At 49.2% G+C, this 26,894-nt stretch overlaps 1 protein-coding gene across 3 annotated transcripts in view; it reads left to right on the forward strand.

Annotated features, from left to right (window-relative positions):
- tup (LIM1_Isl and LIM2_Isl domain-containing protein tup) overlaps positions 1 to 26,894 on the forward strand; it is a 166,155-nt gene that overhangs the window by 107,922 nt on the left and 31,339 nt on the right. The window lies entirely within an intron of this gene.

Raw genomic sequence — 26,894 nt, forward strand, 5'->3', positions numbered from 1 at the left:
ATGCAATGCATGAGCTTGCAGCCTGTGTTCGTCCACAGTGTGAAGTGATTTCAAGTTTATGAGCCTATGCTGGAACTAATTGGGTGATAGAGCGGTCGGTATACTGCAGATTATTTGCACAAGTCTGGAAGAAAACCCAGGATTAGCCTAGCTTGTCCTTTAGTCTCTCCTCCAGCCTTAAACCGGTTTCAGGGAAAAAGAAGTGACCGTTGCAACTGACACGTTAGTATAACCATCAGAGAACGGCTAGTTACCTCTATATGGCGTGTGGCCGTGCCTGGACGCGCCACCGACAACTCCTATAGCTCGTATAGGTGGAAAAATAGCATTGCACGAAGTCAGGGAAGTGCATCAAGGCTATAGCTGTAAAGTGTCTGAAACGTGTCTTGCACGCTGTGGCACGTGCTTTGCATTCGTCGGTGTAGCTACATGTATGGATCCGCTGTCTAGTGACTTGCGCAATAATCCCAATAACCTTGCAAATAAATTTCATGCTTACAACTGTATTGCTTTTGCTTTTGTTTCCCAACGTAGGCGTGTGCTATAGAGCTATTAACTAATATTGAAAGTGACCTAGTAAAGTCAGTGACATATTGGTAAACAGTTATCATAGTGGCGATTTGTCGCACAACCTTGATCTCCGCCACTGTTACGAGCTCGACTAGTTGAAACGCATCATTTCATCTCGATTCCTACATTTCACAATCTGACACAATCGCCGCAGAAACGCGAGACGCATCGGCATCACCGTGTGACGTGGCAGCGCGTGAAGCCGTTAATTCTTGCCGCCGCGCTTCGTACTCGGTCAACTCCCGCCCGGCTGCTGTCGAGATCCGCGCGACCGCGGTGCGGACGATCACCAACACTGCGACAGCTGGCCTGCGAGATAACGACGCCGCAGGAGCGAAGCCCGTTAAAATTGGACGCGTACGACGACGTTACGCCCGAACGCGCGCGCCCTCGTGTGTGCGATCCGCCGTGGCGTGCGCCGTTCGACGGCAACGCGCGCGGTATGCTTTACGAAAGCAACGAAAGCGCGTCGCCGCCTGCGCTTTTGTGCACGCTCTGGCGCGCGAGTCTAACAAGGATCGGGCGCCTCTAGCTGAATGCTATCGCTGCTCGACATCACGATACGCTCGGTGGCACAGTAGCATAACGGTGTCGTCCACGGTCGCCGATGCGGAGCGAGGCGTGTGTTGTACGTCTTTATTGTGCGCTATCGGTACCCAGCCGTGTACAGAGAGAAAATTAGAAAGCATTGGCTGAGCGTCACTTGCGGTCCGCTTCCGCTCGCATTTCACGTGTGGTGGCAGTGCAAATAACTGCGTCGATTTCTCATTTTTGATAAGCTCATCTCTCCCACACACACACACACACACACACACACACACACACACACACACACACACACACACACACACACACACACACACACACACACACACACACACACACACACACACACACACACACACGCACGCACGCACGCACGCACGCGCGCGCACACACGCGCGCGCACACACAAACACACACACACTGAGAGAGAGAGAGAGAGAGAGCAATTGTAGAGAGAATGATGGCGCTATTTCCTGCAGCCCTTTAGGGAGCACGTCTCAACGCAAAAGATACGAAGAATCCAAGTGGACGAACCGCTCAATCGGCTCTTTATATAGCGGAGCGAGGGTGGCAGCATGAGCGTTGTGCGCATGCGCACTAGCGTTCCCGCTGAGCGGCCGTGCGCAAATTGTTTGGGCACACCGCCGGTCTGAGCTGAGTGGACTGTAAATACTCGGCTAAAGCTCTCTGTTAAAAAGAAATTGCAGTGCAGTAAACTGTTAATTGGAACAACATAACATTTCGTCGGCACATTCCGAGACAGTATATTCATCGAAACTGGTGCTATATAGGCACACAGTTTCTAGCAGAAGGTTATAAGTCTAGCGGCTGACTTCTGTATTCGATAGCAGAATGCCTCCTGAAGACATGCCTTAAAGCATAATCAGTAACATTTTGCTAATGATCCATCAAGTTGGCAGTCATCGCACAAATTTTGGGGCTCGCCCCGGCTACAAGGCTTGGTTGGCAATAATTAAAATTTTGTCTTGAAAAATGCCATCTCATCAAATAAAACACTTATTCAATCAATCAACCATTCAGTCATTCAATAAAATATTCAGTCAATTAGCCAATCAATCAATAGTGAATTTCATGTGTTCAACAATCATAACAGTCGTCGCTAGGATACGCGGTATTGTAACGCACGTTTCCGGATTTACCAAAAACACCGATCCCCATCGCTCGTGCTGAGATCACGGAGAAATTATCATTACAGAAATGACTCTTTCTGCATGTAGTTATAGATTGAAAAAGAAAAAAAGGAATAAAATACTGTAAGGTTTTTTTCTCTTCAAGAACCACTCGCTGAAAACAGATAGCTTCGGCGTTGTATTTGTTGTGCCGAAGAAAGCAAGCTGTAATGAGACTTCAGAGAAATGCAGTTAGTGTTGCGAATGAAAGCCCTATACGAGCAGCAGACTGAACGGGACTCCTTTCGGCAATATGTTTGCGGAAATACAGAGAGACAGACAGTGATGTTAAAGATGACCGAGAACTCGTTTGCGCTATGCACATGGTGCCACGTTATTCATGTTTTCTGTTTTTCCTTTTTTGAATTGAAAGACGTTTATCCCTTATGAAATCCACGCGGAAGTTCATGCTCGTATTTACCACGTTTTCAAAACACACGCTGCCGTCCATATAGCTACAAATTAAGAAGATGGCATAGTAATAATGTGTCATGCTATAGGCGAGTTGCTACAATACGCATCCGCGGGGCCAGCTGGTAAAATGTTAAGGGCAGGCTATATATCATTATTTATCTGAAATATGCTCGGCTGAGCCGTCAGCTATAGGCCAGAGTAAGTGATGACAGACAATACAGCAGGCGCGCGCGCACGACAGTGAACTTTTTTTCAGTCATACAGGAGCGTACTTATATTTTGTCATTTCGCCTTCGGCTGGCACAAGTTCCATGCGGTTAGCCACTTCGGAGTTTTTTTTTTGTTAATGTTGTTTTTCTCTGTCTTCAATGCAGAGTAACGAAAGACTATAGTAAAGAAAGAAAAAGAAAAGAAAAGAAATGACGCGCGCAAGGATCAAGCAGCTTATAAACGAATGCGCAGAGCTTCGTAAAGGCCTGACTGCACGAAAACCGATTACGGTCTTCGCGCGTGGCTCGTCTGGCGCAAGGGGGTCATCCCGTCCTGCGCCAAGCGGTGGCCCGGCGCGCGACCCCCATGAAGCGTCGCGACGCGTTCAGGTGCGCGTCTATAGGGCACGCGCACGGCGTATGTGCCGTTTCTCTTACGTATGGATTTGTTCCAGGCGCGCGCACGAACGCATGACGCCCTGCGTCTCGCGCATGCGTGTTCACTATATTGAAAGAAAGAAAGAAAGAAAGAAAGAAAGAAAGAAAGAAAGAAAGAAAGAAAGAAAGAAAGAAAGAAAGATGAGGCATCGCTCCATCCTTCCCCATTTCCCAACCATCGCTCCTCTTTATCCTTTACCTTCCGCTCTTCTTTCTTTTTGTTTCCCGCGGCCTAGGTTGGGAAATGATGCGCGCGCCTTCGGTCGTGTGGTTCTGTGCAGTGCTCTATAGGAGCGGTCTGCTCAGAAATATATTTAAACGTGTCGTTCTGGCTTTATCGTTCGCGTAAGTAGTGGAAGCTGATTATACTGCGCCAGATCGCTAGCGTTGCGTGGATTTAAAAGTTGCCGTTACTTCTGCGTTGAACCGTCTAGAGAAGGACGTGGCGATGTACGTTTTCTAAATGTGAAAATGACATTGCCGGAACCAGCAGGCGAAATTCATGCTTGTACCTCCATAACGATATCTTGGTCTGAACACGTTTGTCACATACGCTGTCTCACGTTCTACTGAGGCTATATTATGAACGGATCGGGGCTGACATAGGGCCACTGTGTATTTTACGGTACAGTATATGCGCTACACTCTCGAATGAGACCCCAGGCTTCTACTTTGCTCGGCAGAAGGAGGAGCTAATATGACCCGTTACGAGGACAGACATCCGCACACGAAAGAGTGATCTACGGGCTTTCGTGGTAGATCAACCTGCTATCAATGGAGGAATACTAATCATGCGTTCCCTTTGAGAGCGAGAACGGTTGGGGGGGATCAACGGCAAAAGCACAGCGTTTCGAGCGGCTAAACCGTGCACGCATCGCTGTATATACCATTCCCTATACTACTCTGCACGCATTTGCTGGGGCACGGTAACGCCTGCAGCACGTATACGTACACAGCGCCTGATGCGCGGCGCGCCGACTTGACCGGGCCGCGTGGCGGCAGCTGATGAGCCCTCGGCGCCGCCGCTTCCCTCCCGCCCCGCAAATTACGGCCGCGGTTTCGGGCGCGGCCCTAAATATAAATAAATGAGCGAAGCGGCACGCCGCTACTGCGCGCGCCATTCACAACATCGACCCCCCTTTGCTCCCTTTCTTGCCAGCCTCTCCTTCGCTCATGCCGCCTCTTTCTTTATTATTTTTGTTTTTTTACCTATTTTGTTTCTCACCGTCACGCTGCCGCTGCACACACCGGCGTCGCGCCGCCGCCTACGCGCTCTGTGTTTAGGGAGCGCGACGAGTTCTGTTGAGGTGACGCAAAATAAAAGCAAATAATAATAATAATGAAAAAAAGAAACACTTCACCAGCAAAAGGGAGTGCGAAGGCGTGTCACGCGCTTGAATAGCATCTGATCTGAAGCTGGAGGAAGTAAATCAACACAGCTTTACTTACTTTTTTCTTGGTCCTTCTTTCTTGCCTTTTTTTGTTTTTGTTTTGCTTTAGCTGAAGCTCCGTTCCTCGAATATTAGGTGCACTAATATAACTTCGCGGTTTGCGATCTGGTAATAAAAAGGGAGCCTGGCGCCCTTCTGATTTGTTCTGAAAGCGTCCTCACGTTGTTTTGGTGCCATCCCGCGGGTAAGGATTCTGTTGCTCCAATTCTATTATTTTCATATAATTCCGAGCGCCTGACACGAGGTCGACTTCATGCGGGTGAGCCTAATACGAAAGCCAAGCGTAATGGCCAATGGTGATTGGTTCACGGTGCTTAACGTTCCACGACAGCACCGGAGCTTTGAGTCGAGAGCTCCATTATTTATTAATTGTGAACCGCACGGCGTGTTTTTCTTTAACGTGCACGCACTATGTCCAAGTACACGAGCGTATTTGCATCTCGCCCCCACGGAAATGTCACCGCCGCGGCAGAGGATCGATCCCGCGACCTCGTGCTCATCAGCAGTGTGCCATAGCCACAGAGCCACCACGGTGGCAGATAAAGGAATCGTTACAAGATACCGCCCCGGGATAGGTATTCGCAAAGCAGTTCGCAAGCCAGAGCGGTTCATAAGCTTGTATAAGCGAAGTCCATTTGTTTTAGCGGCAGGCCAATGGAATCAACCGATATCACGAACGAAACAATTGGCAAAGTCGAACCAAGGTTTTCTTCACCCCGCAGTAAACAACGACTGACGCAACGTACGAAGTCACCAGTGGGTTTCGGATGGCACTCGTCTTACGGCACACACGCTGCATTGTGAATATTATGAGCGCGCGTACTTCATTTCTTGCTTACCCGCACTTCGTCCAGACCGAACCGTTGATGAGCTGCACGGACCATCTCGTCACGAAAAGATCTGGTGGTCGCCGGCACCGCCCTCAATTGCCACAGCTGCAAATCTCATTTCCTAGGTTCCGTTTTCGGTTTGGGCGACTGCATTTCGTGTCGTAATAACACGTATACCCGTTCCTCCGAGCCGACATGCGTCTGCGCTTAATGGAGCTTCAAATGCAACGTATGCATGATAACGTTCCCAAGAGCTCCGCCGAAGGAAGTGCAGGAGCTCTTCACAACAAAGCCGGGAGGGCCGTTTCGTGAGGACATCCTCTATTGCACAGCTATACGCGTTTTCAGTAAGGTCCTACAGCGTCCTCTTGTCCAATGATTTATATTTTAGGACAACACTGGGTAGACGCACTTTCGTGATGGTTCTTGAAAACAGCGCTGCAGTCGCTTGTAAGAACCTTGACTTGACGCGACTGCTGCAAATAAAGCTCAGGCGGAGGCGGCCGGCACACGGAAGGCGCTCTGCGTTAAGTTGCGGTTTTCGAGGCTTCCCTCTCGGATGAGGCACAACCTTAACCGTAACCGCATTAACTCCGCGCCTCCGCGGAACGGCCAAAGGGAGGGATATGACGCGTGCTCTTCGTGTATGGTACACGGCGCTGAGCGCACTCACGCACGGAGGTTACCCGGCAGGCGACGCGTGCTGGCTCGACGCGCCGTCGGAGGCTCCCGCTAATCAGCTTAGGGGCTGTCGCTGTCACAGCTGCGTCGCGAGAAACGCGTGAACGAAGGCGGCTCCAGCGACGACGTTGATGGCGCGCCATCGCGTGCTGCTCCCCGGGGAGACCGCACGCGCTTCCCTGCGGAAACTTGCTCGCAATGCTCGGTCGCGTGCGTTGTTTCCACATCCTCTCTCTCTCTCTCTCGCTGTAGTACTCTCGCACTCGGCTCCTCGCTCATTAATGGCGTTGAGTGACGTCGTGGAAAACAAGGACGTCGCGGAGCTCGTGCGTCGTGGTGGGACTTGTCGCTCATGGTTATTAGGGTGAAAGTGGCGGGGACTCGGTGAAATGGGAAATTAAAATGTAGGCAGTAACACGTCTGACCAGAGAGAGGCATGTTGCAGAAAAAAAAAAGAAAAAAAAAGACATGGCGGAAGTGTGCCACCGTCCAAAAATTGTAAGAGATTTAATAACGTTTCGGCTACCATACATGAGCTCTGCTCTTAAATAACGTCAGTGTTAAGAAAGCAACGCGTTTGAATGCGCTTCAATATATCAGGCAAGGGACGCACACTGTCGGAAGGGTACCATAATTCGTACGGACTTGTTCGTCGTGGCCTGAATGTGCAGCGATTCGGGCATGCTCCTAGAAATGTGAACAAGTTCATGACGTTGTGTTGAAGAGCAACAATATCATTAACAGAAATAGTGATGATGGTGGTAGTGGTGGTGGTGGTGGTGGTACTACGGTGGTGGTGGTGATGCTTCTGCTCTTGATGCTAATGATGATGATGATGAAATTGTGCGAAGTGGATAAAAGGTGGAAGAAAATTTTTATGGAGGGGAGGGCGTACTCCAACGAACGGTGTCTATATACAACCGGTGTAGAGCCACGACTCCCCGACAAAAGCAAATAGAGAGTTGTAAGCCGCACGACGATTCCCCAGACCATCCACCCGGCCGAGTCGGCTCCCTAGTAGTTCGGGGACTCTTCTTGTTGAATGTGTCTTCTTCGCGCGGTATCATGTGTCATATAGTCCCAGACGATGCACCCCGCGGTAAGTCTAAGAGGCTCTTCGCAGTCAGTATAAGAGTGTAGCTCCATGCTCTGTTTTCTGTCATCGCGAGGACGTACATAGGCTTCTAATAGAGTTGGTAGAATTTGTTCGAGAGGTTCAGTAAGGGCAACAACACGCGTACGCAAGCGAGAGAGAAGAGAAAGCAAGGGTAGGGAAGGCAGGGAGGTCAACCAGAGCAGCATCCGGTTTGCTAACCTACACTGGGGGTGGAGGAAAGGGAAATAGAAAGGGGAAGAAAGGGAGAGAGTCAGCACTGAGTACATGTGGGAGGGACACCTTACACAATGACACTATAAGCGGTCTCTTAAGCCCGTGCACTTCAAGTACCGCACTAGTGCACGAATCGCTTTTCGAGCCAGTGATGGTTGTGGCCACGGTCCGAGTATCCTTGATTCGGTGAACGGTCTCGAGTCTAGTCTGTGTAAAGTTGCCCGGAGAGAGAGGCGTTGGACATCGTAGCGAGGGCAGGTACACAATACGTGCTCGATGGACTCCTCGCACCCACAGGAGTCGCACATCGGGCTCTCGGCCATTCCCATACGGTAGGAGTATGCGTTCGTGAACGCCACTCCCAACCACAAGCGACACAACAAGGTTGCTTCGCCGCGGGAAAGGCTAGATGGCAGTTGTAGCCGTAGCGTGGGGTCCAGTGTACGTAGTCTGCAATTGAAGCCACTTGATGTCCAGAGATCTTGGGACTTCTTGCGCGCAAGTAGGCGAAGTTCTCTGGCAGCGTCCGATCTCGCCAAAGGTGTTGGACGCGTCTTTGTATCTTCGTGGGCACACCGGGCAGCATTGTCAGCTCTGCGGCTCTGCACAAGCTGGAAGTCGTCATCGGAAGTGTCCTTACTGCTGAGAGAGTAGACATGGGTGTCCTCGCTGTCGGTGTCGCTCTGCTGACCGATCCGCTTCCTGGAGGCGGCCGCCGCTGACGCCGCCGTCGCCGACAGACGTGCGGGGTCGTCCACTTCCATTACGACTGTGCAGGGAGCGAGGACCAGCGGATGAACTTAGGTTTTCACAGAAATAACCCGGAGCTAGAAAGAACAGTGCTGTATCAAAAGACACTTCGACGCACGTGTCGGCCATTGAAATTCTTGAAATGTAAGCACTATTCCGCACCGGGGGGCACTCGGACTAGCATGCGTAACAGGCCCAGTTGCGGTGGCAGGGAGTACGTGCTGCTCACTTCACACCGTTACACAGTATACGTATGCGTGTAGGCACAAGCGCGCTTTATCGCTTACCGCCCACCTGAAGGCTCGCGGCCCCGTGTCGCACGGCTGAAAGGACGCCCCCGTTCGCGATCCCGGCTGCGTCAGGGGCACGGGGCCAACAGCTGTCTTCTGTTCGAACCCGCAATCCAGCTGGCCGCAGGGTAGCCGGCCGGTGAAAAGGGCGCGGCGCACCGCAGCTCCCGTTAACGAGTCCCCTGTCCTCGCTTCAGAGCATGCTCGCAGGCTCTCAGCAGGCGGTCGACAGTCTGCGGTCGCTGGCTGGTCTGCGGCTGGCTCTCGATATACGAGAGTGACCCGCTGACTTGAACGCGGCGTGTGTATAACGGGACAACGACGAGCTATGTTGTTGTTGTTGTTGTTTATTGGCTGGAAAATATAGAGGAAGTCTGGACCCTAAAGTATGTAGGCTATTTCAACATCTTAGCTAAGAGAGAACAGAGGCAAAAATTAAACAAAGAATATAACTGTATATAAGGGAAGATTCAAAAATACGATACTGCGTATACAGCGCCATACAAAAGACGCAAACGCAAGCTCATAATCCGCGCGCAATATGTAAAATTAAGATGCGTCCTGCACTTGTGTCCAAAGGGCTCAAAGAGTGCGAGTACAACGCCATGTTGTTATTTATTTATTTATTTATTTATTTATTTATTTATTTATTTATCTCGTGAATGCGTTTATTAGTCATCGGCGTTTGGGACCGACCGTTAGAGCAGCGCACGGACTCCCAGCACAAGTGGCATTCACGAGCAATAGCGCTGGATAGGACGACCCACTATATCGCTCCAATCCTTCTCTACAATTTATTTATTTATTTATTTATTTATTCCAACGATGTGTTTTTCATAGGATTAAAGAGAGAAACTGGATGATACATATGTGTAAACCTCGGCCATAATATTAGCGTAGATACTGCGCACTGTGATATATACATGCCAACACCACAGAACGCTGCACCGAAGGGACGTCTCCCTCTATGCTTTGCCGGTTAATAATAGAGAGCTTTAGCACTGCTCTACCGTTAACGCTAGCGCTATATCGTTTCCACCACCTGCCATACTTCCGCATGTTATAGCGCGCCACGCGTGTAGGAAGGTAGCGGAACGGTTAACTGTCGAACGTAGCAGTACGCTAAAGCTCTCTCTAACACTTATACATTACATGGCACACAGACCATTTCATGACACGGAAAATACGCGACGAGCTTGACACGCGGTGGCTGACAGGTAAGGGCGTTGCAAGCAAAAGGTAATCTGTTTATTTAATTCACGGTGATCACAAGCCAGACAATTATCGTTGATCTGTTTTGTTCTTCTCGCCACTGATGCGATCTCGACCGGGTGAGCTGGGTTTTCACCGCAAGAATCAGGAAGTGACGACGAAGCCAGGCATCGTGAAGATGAAAAAAAAAGTAGAAAAGATTGTATTCACTTCATTGGTACATGGATGTGACTCTCATCTGAGTCTCAAGCGGTTCTAATTAACACGTTGGCCAGCACGGCCTTAAATAACCTATGGCGGTCCTGCTGTCATCGCCGTCTTCTTCCGGAGCCTGTCTTTCCCTTTTGCACATCCTCGGTGACAGCTCGGGGAAAAGCGTGACGTCGTCTTGACCTATGGTTTCTTCTTCTATCCTTCTGTGTCAGCTCGGGTAAAAGTGTGACGTCGTCTTGACGTTCGGTTTCTGCTTCTATCCTTCTGCGTCAGCTCGGGTAAAAGCGGAGCCTGTCTTTCCCTTTTATCCATCCTTGGTGTCAGCTCGGGGAAAAGCGTGACATCGTCTTGACCTATGGTTTCTTCTTCTATCCTTCTGTGTCAGCTCGGGTAAAAGTGTGACGTCGTCTTGACGTTCGGTTTCTGCTTCTATCCTTCTGCGTCAGCTCGGGTAAAAGCGGAGCCTGTCTTTCCCTTTTATCCATCCTTGGTGTCAGCTCGGGGAAAAGCGTGACATCGTCTTGACCTATGGTTTCTTCTTCTATCCTTCTGTGTCAGCTCGGGTAAAAGTGTGACGTCGTCTTGACGTTCGGTTTCTGCTTCTATCCTTCTGCGTCAGCTCGGGTAAAAGCGGAGCCTGTCTTTCCCTTTTATCCATCCTTGGTGTCAGCTCGGGGAAAAGCGTGACATCGTCTTGACCTATGGTTTCTTCTTCTATCCTTCTGTGTCAGCTCGGGTAAAAGTGTGACGTCGTCTTGACGTTCGGTTTTTGCTTCTATCCTTCTGCGTCAGCTCGGGTAAAAGCGGAGCCTGTCTTTCCCTTTTATCCATCCTTGGTGTCAGCTCGGAGAAAAGCGTGACATCGTCTTGACCTATGGTTTCTTCTTCTATCCTTCTTTGTCAGCTCGGGTAAATGTGTGACGTCGTCTTGACGTTCGGTTTCTGCTTCTATTCTCCTGCGCCAGCTCGGGTAAAAGCGGAGCCTGTCTTTCCCTTTTATCCATCCTTGGTGTCAGCTCGGGGAAAAGCGTGAATCGTCTTGACCTATGGTTTCTTCTTCTATCCTTCTTTGTCAGCTCGGGTAAAAGTGTGACGTCGTCTTGACGTTCGGTTTCTGCTTCTATCCTTCTGCGTCAGCTCGGGTAAAAGCGGAGCCTGTCTTTCCCTTTTACCCATCCTTGGTGTCAGCTCGGGGAAAAGCGTGACATCGTCTTGATCTATGGTTTCTGCTTCTATCCTTCTGTGTCAGCTCGGGTGAATGTGTGACGTCGTCTTGACGTTCGGTTTCTGCTTCTATCCTTCTGTGTCAGCTCGGGTAAAAGCGGAGCCTGTCATTCCCTTTTACCCATCCTTGGTGTCAGCTCGGGGAAAAGCGTGACATCGTCTTGATCTATGGTTTCTGCTTCTATCCTTCTGTGTCAGCTCGGGTAAAAGCGGAGCCTGTCTTTCCCTTTTACCCATCCTTGGTGTCAGCTCGGGGAAAAGCGTGACATCGTCTTGACCTATGGTTTCTTCTTCTATCCTTCTGTGTCAGCTCGGGTAAAAGCGGAGCCTGTCTTTCCCTTTTACCCATCCTTGGTGTCAGCTCGGGGAAAAGCGTGACATCGTCTTGACCTATGGTTTCTTCTTCTATCCTTCTGTGTCAGCTCGGGTAAAAGCGGAGCCTGTCTTTCCCTTTTGCCTATCCTTCGTGTCAGCTCGGGGACAAGCGTGACATAGTCTTGACCTTTGGTTTCTTCTTCTATCCTTTTGTGCCAGCTTGGATAAAAGCATGATGTCGTCTTGACGTTCGGTTTCTGCTTCTCTCATTTTGTGTCAACTCGTGGAGAACGAGGTGGCGTTGATTCGGAGAAGAGGACAATTATTTTGACGTGGGGAAGCCCGTTTGAATGCTTCTCACACCTGACAGGTCGATCATAACACCACTGAGCAGACAACTGCGGTTTAGCCGGCATTGCAAAATGAAGAACTGACTTCGCAAGCGCTGAGCTGCATGCTGTCATTGAGAAAACACATTCAAAAGTGTGTAATTCCCCTGGCACATATTTCTGTGAGGTTACGCTTGAACCGAGATACCAAGTGCCACAAGAAAGAAAAGCCGTCATCTAGTTCGAACGCTCTGCCGTCCCTTGCGGCATTCAAAAGGAAAAGTCCACTGGGAACCTGCAGACATCAAGATGGTCTTCATATAGCCCATTCTTTTCTCAGCAGCCGTGCCTGTCAAGTGCAAAGCTTCCATCCCCTCAACCCTTCCTTTTTTTCTTTATCTTTTTTTATCTTTGCAGGCTAAAAGGGCCGAGTTCTGTTTATTTCCTTCTTGCGCGCTCAGAAAAAGAACTAAGCGACATCTGCGACGTCTTCACATCCGTCTGCAGTTGCAAAGCAGGCAAAGAAGAAGGAACAGAAATAAGGCAGAGACAGGGGTAACACGATGGCACCTTCGCGTTCGCGTGTCAACAGGATCAAGAAAGGAAGAAAAAAAAAAAAGACGGACCAAGAATTACACACAGATATGAAAATACGTGCACCTACAAACACGTGAGAAAAAGAAAAGGGGTGAAGATCTACACACTGATGTAGAGGAGCACCTGCGTAGAAAGAAAAAAAAGGAAAGACTGAGGAACAGTAAGTAAAACAATTTTCTTCCAAAGAGCAGCTAGATTCACGTCGTCGCCGTCTTCGTAGCCGCCGCTTGCTGCATCGCGGTGCGAGCGAGGAACCGAGCGACCGGCTTGCCACCGTTCCGGCCTTCTGGTTTTCCGCGAAATCCAAAAACACGTTCGCGTGCATGTCGACGACGGACGAACGACGACGACGACGACGCCAGCGCACGCCGCAGCCCCTGCGTCGCGAGGCGCACGAGAAGAGCGCGCGCGCGAGAGAGATTGGCCGGCGCCGACGCACGCTCCGTCGAGCATCGGGGCTGCGGCTGCTGCTGCTTGTTTCTGCTTCCCGCTACGGGCCGCCTTGCCGCTTCTTCCGCGGACACGCCGCCGCACTAGGAAGCGACCGAAACACGGAAAGGGAGCTGTCGGCGGCCCGGGTGAAGCCGCGGGAACTGCTCGCCGCTCGCAGTGTGCGGGGCGCGGCGAGAGAGAGAAAAAAAAGGGGGGGAGGGGGGGAAATAAAGTGTAAGAAGAAGACAGCAGTCCGTGGCGATCGCAGAGGCGAACATAGCGGGGCATTCACGGCGAAATATCTAGACAGGAGCTCCTCACGAAACGGCAACGCTCGCGCGCTTTCCCGATAACTCGACGAGCGGAGTCGTGCTCGGATTAGCTGACATGAATAGCAGCAGTGGCAACAATCGAGAAAAGAATATATACCAGGAACACAGTGATGGGCATCGCGTGACGGTCAAGTCAGCCTGAGAGGAGACAGAGAACCAAGACGGTTTATCCGCGCTGGTGGGAATAATGCAAGTGGTGTGCGGGACGTGAGCGTTGTTGGTTTGAAGCAGTGAATCCTATGCGGGACGTTTGACCACTGCGAAGCCTGCTTTCCGAAAACCGTAGGTTACACAAAACATCAGAAACAAAGGAAGAAAAGTACAAAAAGCAAGAGAGAAGGAAATGGCAGAACGCTAGCAAAACAGGTATACATGAAGCGTAATTAAAGCATGTTGAATTGAGAAGAAAATGATTAATATTGCGTACACACGTATAGATGACGCAAGATAAGCGGCGCCTGATCAATATGCGAACACACAAAGTGTCTCGCGCTCGTGCTCAAAGAGTTAGTAGAGCCGAAAAAGACATTGCGAGTTTGTCCAAAGGCTCACGCGTTGCGATGCGCACATACGCGTCGGACGCCAGTTGGCTTGCGCAGAACTGACACCGACTCTCCTGCGTCTGCGCAGTCGCAGTGAATCCGTGATTGGCACTACAATCTATCAATGAATCCAGCCTGTCTGTAAACCTTTCCTTTTTATTTTGTGCTTTACAATGATGCAAAAGACAACAACAACAACAACAACAACAACAACAACAACAACAACAACAACTACTACTACTACTACTACTACTACTACTACTACTACTACCACTGCTACTACCACTACTACTACTACTACTACACTATTGTTCATCTTCTCCTTCGTCACTATCTTTCTTCTTTACCGTCATTCAATAGCACAAACCTGCGACACCCGTTGCGGGAAAAAGAAGCCATGCCCAGTGTTAACATATAAAGAAATATATATTTAAAAAAAAATGAGGTGTGGCGTTGCTCCATCATGAGGAAGACACTGCGTAGGTGGATGCGTGCGGCCAAGTGGGCAGGGACTCGACTGGAGAGTCTGACACGCGTGCTTTGACGTCACGCTGCCTGTCCTTGTATGCGTAGTAAGGGCGCCACATTAATGGCACTTTGACAGGCGTTTTGACACGTCCTAAATGGTACTGCCGCTTAGATTCTGCATCGGTGCGCAGAGGCTTCTATGTTCCTCGCAAAGGCTATTTTGTTTCTTTTTGCAGCGTGATGTTCCTGACAAAGTGTTTTTGGTCGTCGTTCAATAAGCTCTTCCTTTCAGAGCTTAGCAGGCAGTTCTTTTAGGGACAGTGCAGAAACACTAAGTGACTGCCGTTCTCTTTTTTTTTTAACCAGCAACAAACTGCGTGAAAGAAGAAGCGAAAGCTCAACAGGTGAATAGTATACAAGAACTCTAGATTAAGCAGCGCAGATGTTATCGATATGTGGTTTAGCTTGTAGACAAGTAGTGACCCTCCGCCCTCTGTCAGCAAAAAAAAAAAAAAGAAGGAGCAAAGAAGAAGAATAAAACAGAGATAGAAGGAGAAGAAGAAGAAGACTATAATAAGAATAAGAAATGTGAGAGAAGTTAAACTCAACGTATTTAATTGCACAAAAAGCTCAACGCAAGGTGACATTAATAACTGCTTAGGGAAAGTGGAGATTTTCTTTTCTTTTTTTCCCGCCGCAGTGGTTATGGCGTTCTACGTTGAGAACAAAGTCGCGATTTCGATTCCTGTGTATAATCACGTTATACAAGACCAATTCTGATTGTGGCAGTATTCAACAGTTCACTTCCTAGAATTTATATGGACGTTTAAGAACCCTATAGCGGTCGAAATTAATCAGGCTGCCTGTACACTACAAGACTCCCTTCTCCAGCGCGTGTATCCTTTCGAACATTAACCTCTTCGTTTGTTTTGAAACGGTGACTACGCAATTGGCTTTAAAAATAAGAAAAAGAAAGAAAAGAAAGGAAACGACAAAAATGACCTAAGCAATCCGTATTTTTTTTTTCTTTGCGTGCGCGGAGGACGTGGTGGTAACGACAAGGGTGTTGCTTCTGATTACTAGGATAAACGCATTCCAGAGTTGTTCAGCGCGAGCGTGTGAAATTCTTCTTTTCGTTCGGTACTTTAGACACCATCTAAACTTAAGAGTACTAGCGGCGACAAACGGACAAATAGAAGCCAGTTTAACCTGTTTGCCTTCGTTTCTACGCTTCGTGCCAGCTGTCTATACTTGAAACCGACCTGTTTGTTGAAGGCGAGACTGAGCGGTTCTCTCTGTTGGCACGAGCGCTAGAATCGACTGTCAGCGGTCTCTGAAGCCCCAGGTCTTGCTGTGCACGTCCACCATCGTGGCAGATCGATGGTTTTTGGAGCGCTGGCTCTCACTTCGCCCTACCCGGCCGCTTGAATCCATCATCTTCGGTGCACTGCGCTCGGCCTATTGAGCTGTAAGCGACGAAGGGCGTTTACGCGTGAGCTCTCTCTCGTTACTAAGCATACAATGGCGTTTAATAACTTGCTAGCATGTGAAGTTACCTCTTATAATGGTGTTCGGCAGCGGGTACGACTGATTCTTTGCTTCGTTCTTATTCGTCACTATTTTAGGTCCAATAACTATAGCCGTTTGCGCGCTCTATAGATTGCGAGCGTTCTTTGCTGCTGATCCCGAAGCGTGGATTCGATTACTGACCACGGTGGCGGCACGGCGATTGAGGAGGAACGAAAAAAAGAATAAAAAAACGAAAGCGTTGGTCAAAGTTGGTCAAAGTTAACTCGAAGGTTCCCCCTACCGCGCCTTTCACAGCCGGATTGTGGCTTTGGAACCTAAAACTGCGTGCTTTAATTAATTCGATACAAAACTAAACTAGAGGCCGAACAAATAAATGCACGATTTAATTAAAGGAATTCAGCCCAATATTTGTTTTATACACATAGTTTCCCTTTAAGTCTTATACTTAAAATACATTCACGCCGTTGATCATCCATTGCAGGAGACGTATGCAAAGGCACTCAATAAGAACCCTCAGTGTCCCACAGTGTGAATATCCTAATTCAAGAAGTCAGAAATGAGTCGGGTGTTTGTTAACGTGCATGCCTTATTGCTGCCCTATTGCTGCCTTGTTGCTAATATTATCGAGAATGCGAAGAACGTGGAGCCGGCATTTAATGTAAATACTATTCCACATCAGTTACTACATGTACGCGACGTAGATATACGGGCCGTCACCTGTCTATAAGTTCACTAATTCGCGTGAAGCACATCATGCCGCATTGGAATTTATACATATCGCGTCGATGAGATACCATTTTTTTTTGTGCGTGCGTACACGAGAGAAAGATAGAGAGATATTGTGTGTTTTGGCGTGGGTGTATATGCGCGAAATTAAATTTTAAGGAAACGCAGGAGGGGCTTGAAAGAAATTCCAGGCAATGCAAGGGAAATAGCTTTGCCAGACTAAACTTGGATGAAATTACCCAGAATATCAGCCTGATTCATCACACGTACCTTTGACCTCGCAAACATGCCAAAAGAAAAAGTAAACACACACACACACACACACACACACACACACACACACACACACACACACACACACACACACACACACACACACACACACACACACACACACACACACACACACACACACACACACACACACACACACACACACACACACACACACACACACACACACACACACACACACACACACACACACACACACACACACACACACACACACACATACACATTTGCCAGAGGCAATAAAATTCTGCGAGCCTCGTGCCACATCAAATGCTGCGCCGTCCGCGTTCGCTGACAGCAATATACTTAGGCGGTAAATGCGTCAACTTGCTCAGGGAAGAGCGAAAGCCAGAAATCTCGGTAACAATGACGACCGAATGCCCCCAAGCAGCCGCGTCACGGATCGCCACTCGAGTCCCTCGACGCAGAAAGAGAAAGGAGAAGCACACACAGCACGACGGCTCGATTGAGGCCCGGAAAGTAGCGCTAATGGCCCCCCGACGAGCCATCGGCAAACTCCTACGCGCTTTCAGAGCTCTCCCCGCACTTCAACGCCGGGTGCAGCCCCTTATCAAAACAGAGAGAAACGTCACTGCCGACTACCCCACGCAGCAACAGCAGCGTGAACCGGGGATGTACAGTGGCCGCGCTTAGGGTGCTGGCAACGCGGGTTAAAGCTAACCTCTAATCCGGGCAAACCGAATTTGTTCCGGTGCCGCGCCAGCGCCCCTCCCTGGCGCCCATCGGCCGTCTTTCCTCGTGATCGCGTCAGCCAGCGTACCGCCCCGTTTTATTCCAATCCCGACGTCGCGTGGCGTGCCACCGATGCCGCTGGCGCTGTCTTTGCCGGGTGGATCTGGAGCGCCGACTGCCGGCGGCGAATGACGTGCGTATAGATAAGCCCATATGGCGGCGATGAACGGCGCCTGCGGGCGCATTACACGCAGCTTGATGCGCGCGGTGCTTGTGCTTGACTCGTGCTGCGCTCCGTGCAGCCTGATTGACGGAATGAGGTCCGCTGGCTAATTTTTTCTATACATTGCCGTCTCTCTTCGGTCGTGTGTGATCTTTCCATGCATAATCGATTGCACAAACTGGGTTAAACGGGAGAACGATTGTCGTCGGAAAGTCAACGTCCCGCTGCTCTACGCGTACAGCTGCCGGACAGGTGCTACAGCACATATTCAAGTAGCAATGCGAAATGATAGCAGATTATGAATATGCAGTCGCACAGCGCTAACGTTCTTACGAAACGCGTCTTCCACGAGTTCATCGAGTGACTGCCCGAAGCTCAGCATATCACGTCGCTTGCTGTGATGAGTGGTGGGTCACTCGTTCGCTGGCCATTCACCAACAAAACGCAAGAGAATGCAAACGAATCTGTCGCGATTACGACACTGCAGCTAAGCGCCGCTGCAGCGTCCTGTCATGGAAGGCTCGCCAGCGCTAAGGTACACGCCTTCCATCTAGTAACAGAGATTTGATGCCAGTGAGGCCACGTGCTACAAGACTAACATAAGTAAGAAGAAGAAACACAGACGGGCATGGGAGTTAGGATATGCGATAACGCGAAATTACATATGCAAAGTGATTCGTCTAGCAAACTCGCCTAGCCAAACGGTCTTCGCGGAAGAGGGAGTGTTCAACACTAATCAAGACACGAGCTCGCTCTAACAAGAGCCTCTTCCTGTTAACGGAAACGAACGCCACGAGGACGTTGATTTTCAAGGAAACGGCACGCATAAGCGATTCACGCGATGCGCATTATATCTTATTACGACGTGTGCCAAAAGAAAGCTGCGAGGGCACTGCACTGCAGGGAGAGAACGCTCAGATCGGAACTTTATGATAAGCGCTCGTATTCACAAAAACTTGTTACGCTGGAATTGTTCGTAAGAGCAAACTCTAGCCAATCCTAACATTGGACATAATATTAGCAAACGCGGCCGACCAGTGGCAAATGTGAGCTCTGTAAATTCGACCCAGAGGACATAATTCCCTTGATATTATCTACACGCAATAGAAGGCACATTTTACGCCCTAGTGTACGAGTTATCTCTATACGTATCGTACTAGGCAGCTATGCAAACTTCCTGTTTTTTTTTTAACGTCAACTTTATTTATTCTTTTATTTATTTATTGTACCTTGAAGGCTCGAAGGCGTTAATGAAGGGAGTGGAACGAAATACAGAACACATACAGGACGACAGATTATAACAATAAAAAATAAAAAAATTGCAGATTAACAAGTGTATTCTTACAATAGTAGTTCTAAAAGCAGATGTAGGTTGTGAGAATAACTGAAAAATGCCAAATTAAGAACAGTGGCAGAATTCACAAAACTATTCGTTTGCAAGCGCTCTTTGCCATAGCCTGGTAGATTTGTCTATTAATGTGTCCATGTCAGAATCGGTTGGAATTTTCTCTTACGTACAATTCTAGCGTAAGATATTTTTTTAATAGGATCCCTGATATGTATATTTCATTCAGGCGCAAATTAGGACTGTCTCAATCTTGAAGAGAGAGAAAGAGACAAAAGGTGAGGAAAGACAGGGAGGTTAGCCAGTGTAAGTACCGGCTGGCTACCCTGCGGTGGGGAACAGGGTAAAGGGAATAAAAGGAGAAAGAAGAAAAGGAAATTGAGAAAAAATTCTCACAATAACGCGATGCTACGCGCTACAACATTCAAAGACGGTCGCACAATTCACAAGCCCTTAAAAACTTGAGCAGAGCTCTTAAGGCCTTGAGTGCTGAAAGCAGTCTGGACCAGTGTCCTGGAATTTTTTCTTCTGCGAAGGGGCAATTGTCCAGTTACTCGCGTCTCGGAGAGACGTGAGTAACACATTGATGACAAGGGGCGTAATTAAAATTTGGAATGAGCGAAAAAGAAACATTGACTCCTGTGTATATAAAAACGCCGACTATGCTGGAACAAAAACGACAAGCAGCATTCGAAGCCGGCGTGTCCTGAGGGCAGGCATTCTTTGCCTTTAACAACTCCGCGCATCACTTTTCCACGCTGATCGTAAAACAAGCGCCTCTCCGACTGCTTTGAAAGCGCCGAGTTCCCCGGAGAGTTCCTGTGCCCAAGGGGCTGATGACAGTCTGATGAGTCAGCAAAAATGACCTCGCGCGATCGTAACGTGAAACTAACCCCGTCCCGCTGCTATTACGCTCCAGCCCGGAACTCCATCTAAAGCGAATTAGCCGTCCGGTAGTGGAACATCCCCGCTACTCTCGTCACCATTGCCGATTCCCCCCTGCTGCCGGTTCGCGAAACATGTAGTCCGCGTATAAAGGACACGCTCTGCACGAACCCTGGAAGCGCTGCACACAGTGACCCAAGTCGTCAGTGGCGCCGCTGGAAGCGTGCAGCGGGGTTGCCGGTGGCGCCGCCAAGCGGCGGGGGGCCGGCCGCCGCCATAATGGTTCTGGCCCGCGCACTGTACCGCGGCGCTTCCCCCGCCTAATCCGCTTAATCCGCGAGCGTAGCCGGCAGATTTCCCGCACTATATAAATATAATGACCCTGTTTTCAAACTTTCCCTCCCCTTTCTCTCACCCATACCGCCTGTTTCGTTCTTAATTTTTTTATTTGTCTACTTCGTTCAGGATCCCCGGTTCCCCATTCTCGTCTTCTGCTACGTCCCGATGGGGAACGGCGTGCACTGACAACCGAATTCTCGTCCCCCCTGTTCGCGCTGGAATGGTCGGGCTCGCGTGCGCATCGTCGGTTACCGAGTGTGTCCGAAGAGGCTTTTACGGGGGTGTATGCGGGTGTGTGTGTGGCGAGGGGAGGGGGCCGAGCTGCGTGGCAGATGTGTGGACACACGCTCTCAGCGCATCGTACAAGCCATGCAAGCCGCGAGCAGCATGGATCCACGTGCTGAAAAAGGCGAGCGAAATCTGGACACGGTTCTGATCGCGCCAGCTAAGCTGTTGGCTTGGCAAGCGGCTTTGAATAACTTTCGCAGCATCAAACGGTGAAAAAGAAAAAAAAAGAGAAAAGAGAAAAGCAAAATGTGAGGCACACACGCTCTTTCTGTGTCACCGACTAGGGCCAGCAGCGGGGTCGCGTTAAGTTGTTAAGGTCGTCTCGTGAAGGACAGGTTAACACGTGCAGTTCGTTTTTCTGACTCATGCTGTATACTGGTTGGTGTAGAATGGAATGTGGTATACTGTATTCAAAGAAATTTAGGGGAAAGATTTCTTTGTGCTCCAAAATTCCATAGATCTGAATTTCCAGGCTTTGAATACAGGAAGCAAGACGCGTCGTGAGGCAAAAAAACTCTAGTTGTTCTGTGCAAAAGACGCCCGGCCTTTCTGTTCGATCACGGCCGAATTGCGCTTGTACTTGTGCCATTACAATATTGCCATTTTACTTTACTTTTGTCTAGCGGTATTCGAATAGCGAAATTTTCGGATCGAATACGAATATTCCAGAAAGGTTACCTCCGAATATCTAATATTTTTCGTTCCTAAGCACAGTGAAATATAAAGTCTGCGTGAAATCCTTTGGTAAAAAAAAGAGGCCTATTGATACTACCCCCGCTGATTGTTTACAGGTACATTCAAATGCATGTAATCCCGCCCACAAGTGGACATCCTGTCAACTGATGAGCTTGTATATGAGAAATAACTTTCGGTTATCTCAGACACCACAGTACCGGAAAAAAAAAAACAGAAAGAAGATTGGAGGGAGGGGGGGGGGGCGAGGACAGCAAGTAGAGTGTTGAGTTCGTTCAAGGCGAGATGTGTGATATTACAGTGTCGCACATTGTTTTTATGAGAAAATGTCGTGGATAGCAACTAATAAATTGCTTTACCTAATTTGAGACAATAAATTCGCATATTGTCTGCCTGAAAGTGAGACATTCATAATGACGGAAAATTATTGAGCAAGAGAAACGTGCTCCGCGTTCGCTCAGAAACTAGTGCTCCTGCACCGCGACTCCAGCATCCCCGCAGCGAAATCATTCGGAACAGCATCAATTTGGGCAGCGCCGTGTGGTCGTTTTTACCTTCCTTTTGTCCGCGTCTTGTGTTGCGCTGTTACGAACCTTACAATGCATTCGGAACAGTCCTGGCTTCTATCGTTCTTTCTATATCGCTTGCACATTCGGAAGAAACAAACATACGGCACTATCGCATAGTGAATTCTTGAATCGAATATGAATTGAGTGAAACAAAATTAGATTTGTATTCGAAATTTCGAATATCCGCACGTCCTTACTTTTGGCAGATCGATGTTTGGCGAATGTCGATGCAGCGTGCCTCCAAAAAGTAAGGTTGGGCTATAGACTTGTCCAGCCTTTCCAGGCTCATTTATCAACTCTTAGATGTTACCACACAATTAACTACCGGACAATATTTGCGCGTAGCTAAAATTGACTTCCTCCGCTCGAATCAATTACCACTTAAACGATAAGATGATTTATCTTGCGGATACTATGTCCGTACGGCGCATTGGTACTCAAGCCCTCGTGTCTTCCTTTCTCCACTGTCTCCTCATTTACCCATAAAAAACTTTCGGCACTAATGGATGCCAGAATGAAAATGCGGAGGCAGCGCCTTCAAATCAGTCTCTGTACGCACTAACTTACGTTTCAACCATGCTGCCGGTGGTGTCTACGAGGAACTGATAAGGAAAGCGTATAGCTGACACAAGCCTATCACTGTAGGAAGCTTCTGCAGTTGGGTATCACCATCGACGCTATATGTGTTTTGTTGCTGTTTCTTGGCATCGAATTTATTTTGGTTCACTCAAAAGCGTCATAGCGCCCCAGTAAGCAGTGTCCACATTTGTCATGGTAAATATACTGTGAGCCGTCTGTCGCTGGTGTTAGCTGAGCGCTGCTAAAGATCAGGGGCCAAATTTAAGTAGGTTTTCGTTCGTAAGTGCTCTTTGTCATTGGCTGGCCGCATTTGTTAATAATATGTCCAGCATCAAGATGAACTGGAATTTTCTCTTACGAACAAATATAGCGTAATAGCTATCTGTGAATAAGGGCCCAGGGCCCGGATTTGTTTTTACATCGGAACATTTCGTAAGGGCTGGTGCCAGCTATACCTGATACTGGGCATCCTATTGCGAAGGCGTTCGACCGATGAGTAGGAACAGTTACGAACGAAAAGCTTTGTGAAGTCGACCTCAAGGTCTGTATTCATAGAATGCCTTTACGCTAGACTTCTTCGAAGGAGCAATACCAGCCAATCCTAACGCTGGACGTACTGTCGGCGGAGGCATCCGGCCAATTGCAAAAAACACTTACGAACGAAAAGCTTTATGAATTAAACCCGTGTGGCTGAATTCACAATACTTTTTCTCCGTAATTACGGTATGATATTGGCCGCTCGCCTTCATTAATAATATACACAGCATCACGATTGGCTGGTACTGCTCTTACGAAAAATTCTAGGGTAAGAGCAGTTTGTGAATGCGGACCCTGGAGCCGAATTCACAAAGTTTCTCGTTCGTAAGCGCCATTAACCGACCACCTTCTATAATAGTGTACTCTGCATCGGGAATGGCGTTCATCTTTTCTTACGAACAATTCTAGCGTAAGAGGTTCTTGCGATTACGGGCCCACTTTTCTGCCTGCACTCACGTTGACCAGTGAGCCTGTCGTTTAAAATAATGAAGTTGTGAAATGGAGGTGCGAGAGGGTAGCGTGTATATTTGCCTGAAATCCAGTTGTCAGTGAAGCTGACACACACACACACACACACACACACACACACACACACACACACACACACACACACACACACACACACACACACACACACACACACACACACACACACACACACACACACACACACACACACACACACACACACACACACACCAGATGGAGTGTTTTGCACAACTTTCTATTACAAAACGGACGGCGCCAAAAACAAGCCGCGAGCATTTCACAAACTTCACATCTTGCCCCACGGGAGAAGGCTACTCTCCCCCTCCCCCTTTCAGATAAAAAGGCCGTATTGTATTCATATCCCCGAGCACTGATGGAGTTTGCCGCACTCTCGGCTCGCATTATGCCACGCTGTGACACGCAACCGAAAGGCAGCGGGGGTCTTCGGGGACGAGCGAGTCCGCGTGGGACATGCAAGGCAGGAAACACCGGTGGGCAGAGCAGCGTGACAGTCTGCGCCAAGCGTGCAGTATCGCGTACCGCTTTAAACAGGCGCGCGCCTCCTAGTGCCACGCCCCGGGTAAAACAGCTCTAAAGTAAATAAATTGCAAAAAATGTTGAGACGAGCATAAGCGGGGGAAGTGAAAAGGCGGACTGTCCTGCCAAAAGAATGGAGAGGCTCAAGTGGGAGATCTGTCAGCAGGCCCGTTAGTCGCGCCCCGGGCGGGCTTTCAGTGGCGACAGACCCCTCCGACGAAACCCCCCCCCTCCCCCTCCTAAGCACGACCCCAGCCGCCCCCGTCACATTACCCCACGTTCTCCCAAACTCGCGCACACACACCTTTCCTGCAGCGACGCGGACAGCGGCAGCAGCAGACGCGATTGAAACCTGAACCACGCGCCGAACCGGCGAGCTGCGCGCGGGTGGCTTCTTTTCCGAACCCCCCGCGCACTACACCTTCCCCTGCATTTCCACCCCCTTCAAAGCTATAGCCACGCCGTGCACGTTCCGTGCGCTCGCCAACCGGTGTCGCTGTCTCCGGGCCGAGCGCGGTTGTGGACGCGCAGCGGCACAGGGAGAGCGTGCGGGAAAGGCGAGCCCCAAAGGCACAGACCGTGTCCTTCCGTCCCCTCGTCGTCCCCCGCTGCCCGCGACGCACGGAGCCCATTTCTCGTGCCAGATGGGCTCATCGCGGCGAGAGAGGCGACGGGAGGAGGCGTGCGCCACCACCCCGGGGCCACAGTAGCCCCGGGACGCCGCTCGTTAGTCATCGGTGCTGCCGGATTACTTCATTAACTGACTGCGGCCTGCCCCTGCCCATGTCGAGCGAGCACGTTGCCGAAACAGATAGAGAAAAAATATATATAGAGCAGTGTTCAGAATGACGTATTGCTGGCTATCTCCTGTACTCTAGAATAAAGTGTGTGTACCTCTAGAGTCGTGGTGCACGTTATGCGCGGTTTTACAATTTATGTCGAAGATTCTGAAGTGCGCATTGCTTTTCGATGACTTGCAAACGTGCGCGATGAAGTAGTACTGCTACTTTCTTTCCACTCTTCAAGCGGCCATTGGCCGGCCACCTGCGATAAGGTCGTGCCCAACATCACAAATCAATGCGACATGGTGTTACGAATAGTTCTATAGCCTGTCGAACTTATTTCTGTATACGCGCCCTGGAATGACAGAGCATGTTTACTCGACTGAAGGACAACGAACGATCCAACATCATCAGCGTGATAGTACAGCGTTCACATGTGGCCACATGAAAGACGCATTGGTGAACTGGTGCGCGATCGTTTTTTCTAAACGCCACGGCACCTTTTACAGTGAAACTGTATATCGCTACCTTCCGGGCAGTGGTCGATCCCCGTCCGTCCAGGCATCACGAAAAAATAATTTTCGTCTTCATTTTTTCGTTAATGCTCCCTAGCTCTCAATCAAACGTAGGTATCTTGGGAAAAGAGTCATCCTGAAAATGGCCGCTGAGGCGATTCTTATCATTACGCCGAGTTTCGTTTACTTGTCATAGTTAGTTCCCAGTCAATTTGTAAACGTTACAGAATTCCCGTCTGGTGGGGGGGGGGGGGGGGGGTGCGGCTGTCAATACATAGGTTTCTGCGGGTGGGAAACAGACAGCCCCATGTTGGTAATAATAATAATGACAATAACTATATATACATAGATGCGTCGATTGAGGTAAAACACCACAGTTTCGTTGCTCGTCCTTCTTCAGAGTGGAAGGGCTGGTGAATTTTACCCTTTATTCATACCCCTTTTCGTCTTCCCACAACGCAGCAGAGTCCAGGAATCTAGTCATCGTTCGTTCGTTCGTTCGGTCGTTCGGTCGGTCGGTCGTTCAATATGGCCATTTTCCACTCCCGTCGTTAACGTCGACGTTTCTTCCTCGATTCCGCCTTCGCGTAGAACGAGCTCGGTCTAAAGAATTTAACCAGCAGTTATTGGCTCTCGTGTGACGGCTTAGGAGCACCGCGGAATGTGCACGTTGATGTATCGGCACAATCACGCAATACTCATAACAATCACGCAATACTAACAATAGGTGCGACTTGCAAAGGCACGTCACACCTATTCTATTTCTTTATCTCTATTTCTTGCATAGCGAAATCGCTAGCGCATCGGCACACGTTTTTCTTTAGTTTCATGCTATGGTCTAATCCCAGTGTTAAAATGGCGGAAGCAAATTTGAGCAGCCTGTGAAAGACCTGAGAGAGCTTAACGCAGCATACAGTTGCGAAATAAGAAAGCAAGAAAGAAGGAAGTGGATGATCGTGCCCCAGTTAACTCTCCTCCTTTGCCACGCGGTGTGTCGTCAAGATGGTGAGAAGACGTCCGCGGTGCGTAAATAAACACCCGCGCATATCGCTGAATGAAAGTGGGAAAACATCCGCTCCTTGGATAAGCGAAAGACGTCTTAGGGCCTTGGTATGGCCCATTGACGGTCGTTGCCGTATATGCGATAACATCGACCCACTTGTACTGCGCACGGGCGGCAAATTTGATGCGCCTGTCGGTCTGCTATATTCTTTGAAACGCATGGAAAAGAGGGAACAATAACAGACTTAGAGGACGAAAGCGCCTTGAGATTTCCTGTTTTTGCATAACTAAGAAAAAAAAATGTTTCGAAGGCACCCTGATTATACTTCGTATATGCGCAACGCCTGTGGTGACCGCTAAATCATGGTCTGCCTAGCTTTTATAGAACACCCTAAACACCTGCGACAAGAGGGATATTATTCCGCCAGGTTGCGCGCATTAGGAGTTCACGGGCTTCGCGGGGCGGCTCATTCAAAGCGAAGCGCCAGGAAGTGGTCACTTCACG

The sequence above is a fragment of the Dermacentor albipictus genome, chromosome 1 (genome assembly GCF_038994185.2).
Source record: "Dermacentor albipictus isolate Rhodes 1998 colony chromosome 1, USDA_Dalb.pri_finalv2, whole genome shotgun sequence".
Taxonomy (NCBI): domain Eukaryota; kingdom Metazoa; phylum Arthropoda; class Arachnida; order Ixodida; family Ixodidae; genus Dermacentor; species Dermacentor albipictus.